This window comes from Ceratosolen solmsi, unplaced genomic scaffold, assembly GCF_000503995.2.
Source record: "Ceratosolen solmsi marchali unplaced genomic scaffold, CerSol_1.0 scaffold6, whole genome shotgun sequence".
Lineage (NCBI taxonomy): Eukaryota > Metazoa > Arthropoda > Insecta > Hymenoptera > Agaonidae > Ceratosolen > Ceratosolen solmsi.
In genome coordinates this window covers 634,622-640,043 of record NW_011948414.1, presented here as the reverse complement: position 1 = coordinate 640,043, position 5,422 = coordinate 634,622, and positions in this window count along the sequence as shown.

Genomic DNA, 5,422 nt, shown 5'->3' with positions numbered 1-5,422 from the left:
CTCCCCCCCCCCCCAATCCCTCCCAACCGCCCGCCCAATCGTCGCCACCTCACCACAATCATCAACGTCTTATTTATAATATGTCGTCGTCGTCGTCGTCGTCGTCTCCTCTCTCTCTCTCTCTCTCTCTCTCTCTCTCTCTCTCTCGCGTCTCTTTTTCAGTCTTCCGTACCAAACTATCGAGCAGTATGTTGACGCAGGCGTGATTTACACCACGATTGAACGAAAAATCATATCTAAAGATCAAAAAAATACCAGCGCCGACCTTACACATGGCATTTCTCATCTTCGTCACACGCTCGTGCACGCGCGCATAATTATAAATGACAATCGCGACTCTGCATTTTTCACGCGCGTGCAGAGTCGCCATCTCAAGTAAAACAACGTCCGCACCATTGTGTGGGTGTCGAGCTCCGACAGCTCACGTTTTCCCTCTCCCATTAATTATTAATTATGATGATTGTGCCAGCCATGGATCTTTCCGTTCCTTACCGATCCGCATTAGCATGATTTTTCCCCAAGGTCACGCTTTTCTTTAACAATAACGGCGCTACGTGTGCGCTCTTCTCTCTTTATCCATCGTATTTTTGCACAAGGGCTACTGTATTATGCGAGAGCGACCGATCGGCGTCGTCGACTAGTCATGGGGACAAGCCCCGGAATCCCTCGTTTCTCTTAATTCGTCACGGTCGCCGAGCGCGCCATCGATCTCCATTAGAGTCGCTTTTCGATCACGTCGGGAGGAAATGCGCGCCGAGCCGATCCAGACTAAACATCATTCCGAGCGGCTGCACCCGATTGATTCTCTTCCGTCGCCTTTTTGCACGAGGAGTCGAGTGTTGCTGACGTATTGGCCGGGAGTTATTAATTAGGCGGCCGGAGGGTTAAGATACGCCGCAGGCTTGGTGATTGCGTCCGAGTTGTCAAGGGTCGTCTGGCTCAGCTCTAAAGGGCCTACAAAATTTAAGGCTGACGATTTGCTTCGAATTGGCCGATAATTGTGATCCGACTGGCCAATTAAATTAAACAGAGCAGCTTGTACGCGCCGGATGACGACAGAGTTGTTAATTGTAATTTGTAATTTGTACGTATTACTTTTAATTCGACGTGCGTTAATTATTACGTGTTGCTTCGGTGCAAATTGCTTTCTAAATTATCTTGGGATAATTCATCAGCGCGCCATCATAACATTCATTATGATAATTGAAACAAAGAATTTACACGTTTGAAATTGGCACTCTCCTCTGAATTACGGTGACGGGGAAAATGATGGAAAATTGTTAGTTAAAGAAAGCACGGGGAAATAAATTTTCTTCCTCCTTCACAATTCGCAGTTGATCAAAATCTTTAATCTCATTTCACTTATTATCGTCTACTAAATTACGAGATAATGTATTAAATATCACACACCAGATGCATTATATCTCTCTTAAGCGATTACTTACAAATAATCTTTAACCCTGGCTTTACGTTCCGTAAAGTCCATTAAAAATTTTACGCCCTCGTTTGAAATTATAAATATGAAAAAAGTCGTTAAATAATAAAAGCCAAGTATTTGTGATCATACGTGTGCACGTCGATAATACGAAGCCGAAGCTTAATGTAATACGCGCCTTTGCCATACCGACTCGTTAAAGCTTCCATAAATTTGCTTAATTTTTCTTCTACAGTGCGGGCACGCACAGTAGTAGCAAAATTTAACCAACAAATTTATTAACTTTGCTTACATTCGAGCTCGCCTCGACAAGGAGAGGCTTAATTATTTATCAGCTTGAAGGCTCCGAAGAGATGATTCGTAAAATTGCGAATTAACTCATTTGCTGACGAGATGCGCATTTACGTAAGTTCGCCGCTGGTCATTGGAACATGAATAAGCATAGAGAGCATCGGAGAAAAATTTGATCGATAGGCGATGAAGGCGCGAAGACACTGGGGTGCACCAAGAGCCCCCCCCCCCCCACTGGTAAACGCCGGCTAATAAACATAAACAAGACTGCGCGTCGAATCATTTTTGAGTAGGAAAAAACAAAATACATGGGGGTGATGAATTACTCGAAGAAGGAAGAAACGCGAACGAACGAACGAAAATATTAGAGGTTGGTTGGTTGGTTGGTGTGGGTGGGTGGTTGGATTGGTGGGCGGGGGGCGGCGGTGGCGGTGAAAGACCGGGGGGTCTGAAGAAAAGAAAAAAGAGAAAAAAAAAGAAACAATGTATTTGACGTGCGTAGAGGAGCGAGATAGAGATAGAGAGAGAGAGAGACAGAGTGATAGAGATAGAGATATAGAGAGATAGAGATAGAGAGATAGAGAGTAAGAGATAGAGATAGAGAGTGAGAGATAGAGAGAGATAGAGAGAGAGACAGAATGATAGAGATAGAGATAGAGAGTAAGAGATAGAGATAGAGAGTGAGAGATAGAGATAGAGAGTGAGAGATAGAGAGAGAGAGAGAGAGAGAGAGAGAGAGAGAGAAAGACGGAGAGAGAAAAGATCCTTGAATCGACTCGCGGCGCTAATAGGCCAGGGAATCGCGGGACTGTAGCTGCATTGTACGCAGGGCAGGAAGCATAAATTTGAGCCGAGCGCCAAATGTAAGCTGGACAGGCGGTTAACGATGGCAGGGGGAGGGGGGAATCATCGTGGAACGCGGAGGTGGCTGTGTCGTTGGTGGTGGCCGGGACGGTGGAGGAGGTAAGGCGGTGGCTATGGATGGTAGTGCCGGGAGGAGCGGACGGACGGACGGACGGACGGATTCGGACGCGGAGAAAAATTAATGCCTCCGCAGGCGCATGCGAAGAAGCTTGAAGAATGTTTCCGATTTCTTTTTTCACCGAGCGGTTAGCTCCGATCGGTATTTCTCCTTGTGGACAAATGACGGGACGCGGTCTCCTTCTCTCTCTCTCTCTCTCTCTCTCTCTCTCTCTCTTCCTTTGCTTTCGTTACGCTGGCTTTTACGAGACGTAATTATTATACAAGCGCACTTTTGTTCATTTGGCCAGCCGTGCCAGCGCGAGGAATAGTCTTCGCGCGACATTATTCCGGGATATTTTCGTTACCCGTAAATCATCGTTGCAGTCGGTTATTCGAGCGAAAGCGAAAAGTCGAAGGTAATTGGTACAAATTACATTATTACACGTCGCGATCGTACTTCGTTCATTAATAAAGCTATCGCGGCGAATGTGCGCAAGCGCTCGGCTTTATGCCCACGCCCGACACATTTTGCCTCCCGCTTGTCAAAAGTCATTCGCCACGAAATTTTGGAGAATTACATGTCATTATTAGAATAGAGCCAAGCGCCGAGTAGTATATTAATGCGATCGAGTGTCGTTATTAAAGTCAATGTAGTAGTACCCTTGGCCTAATAGTTTTCCAATCATTATTGAGCAACGTCCGTCCGTCTTATATTTTACAACGACACAAATCGTAGCGAGAGAAATGAGAAAGAAATTTAAAGAAATTTCGTCGACCCAAGGTGAGAGGTACTTACATCACCGAAACAAGACCTTGTTGAGAATTGCTTTGCATTAGGAACCAGTAAATCACGTTCGTTCGATGATACCATAAATGTATGGGGAAGCCGGATAGTGCAACTCGCTCGGCCCGGAGCGAATCCTCGATTGACCAACGCTCCGTGTACGTATTTAAATTTTAATGGCCGGTATCGCGGTAATGAAACGTCGACGAGACTACAACAGTACTTGGGTGGAATTCCGAAAGGCCGGAGAATCTAGGAGGCAAAAGAAAAGCCAAGCCCAACGCGCGGCACTCAACGCAACGCAACGCAACGCAACGCAACGCAACGCAACGCATCGCAACGCAATGTTACATTATCGCGCACGGCGATATTCAACTTCAACAAGCCCCTCCTCCGGCATTCATTTTCGATACAGTTATCTTTCTCGGCGCATCGGTTGTCAATCAACGAAATACCGACAGCCTAGGACGGTTCTCTGATTAGCCGGCAGCGTTAAAATAGTCGCGGAATGAATTATTATGCAAGACACGTGCGCAGACATGACGTGGGCGAGCGCGCATCTTTAGCGTGAAATATGGCGCGCGATGATGGTCTAACTAGGCTGATTGAGGACTTCGGGGAAAAGTCTGGCCGACGGGCCAATTTGCCAAAATTTCCCGCTCGGCCACGTGAGCTTAGCTCGTTTCGGGGAAATTGCGATCATTCGGGTTTTTACTATCGAGGCTTGCGGCGACGTTTGCGCGAGAATGTCCCATTAACGATGCATGTCGCCTCCGGGCGGTCGACATACTTGTGCAAAAAAATGGCTTTTCGACCTAAAGCGACGCCTCCATCCGGCTTATTAATCTCGACGACCGTGCAAGAAGAGCTCACGTAGTGGCAACAAATTACCCTTTTTTATTTCTTAATAAATTATTTATTAAGAAGACGTATTATTTATATGATGGCTCGTTGATTTTGCGCTTATTCGTTTCTCCATCATTTATCGAATATAGGCTTTGTTCGAATTTAATTATTATTATCGGCAATTTTAATTAACGGCATGGGCGATATAATATTACATTGAACTTCATTGTCTCTCGTTCCTAGAATAATCATAATCTAGCGTTACAAATACTATTAAACGTTTGTATGGATTTGAACAATTTTGAAAATAATTTTTATAAAGCTATTGCTATAATTTAATTGCCTTTCATCTAATTATTGTGTAAGCATTTTTTTTTCTTTTTTTTTTTCACTTTCAATAAGTAATGTTGCATCTGCAACTAAATGATACTTAATAAACATTACTTAAACGTTAAAAGCAAATTTTATTTTATTGCGCCATAAGTAATTTCAGCTTGTAATCTTTTAAAGTTTTCCCATATAAATCCATATAACAAACACGCTATTATTTTAATAGTCAAATGATAAAAAGCCATTTATTGTTATTTAATTATTCTTGCTTATATTAGGAGCACAATAATAATAATAATAATAATGATAATAATAATAATAATGATAATAATAATAATGATAATATTAATAATAATGATGATAATAATAATAATAATAATAATAATAATAATAATAATAAACACATAAAGCCGATAATTAAAAAACATGTATTACCGAAGGAGTGATTTCTGTTCTTTCCTATTTATAGATTGTTCAAGCGTTAAAAATTGTATAGATCTTTTGTTTAAAAATGGAAGAAGAAAAAACATAATAATAATAATAATAATAATAATAATAATAATAATAAAGCAAAGGCTACCTTTTCTTGATTATGTAAAAGAAAAGAAGAGAAAAGAAAAAAAGGAAAAAGAAAAAGAAACTGCCTCGATGCTCAGGAAAATCGGACATATGGAGAGCTCCTAGAGAGATCAAAGGAAAGACGATGAAGGAGCAAACGATGCGGCTTCTCTCATATAATAACGAACGCACGTTTATTTTCATTCGCTCTTTCG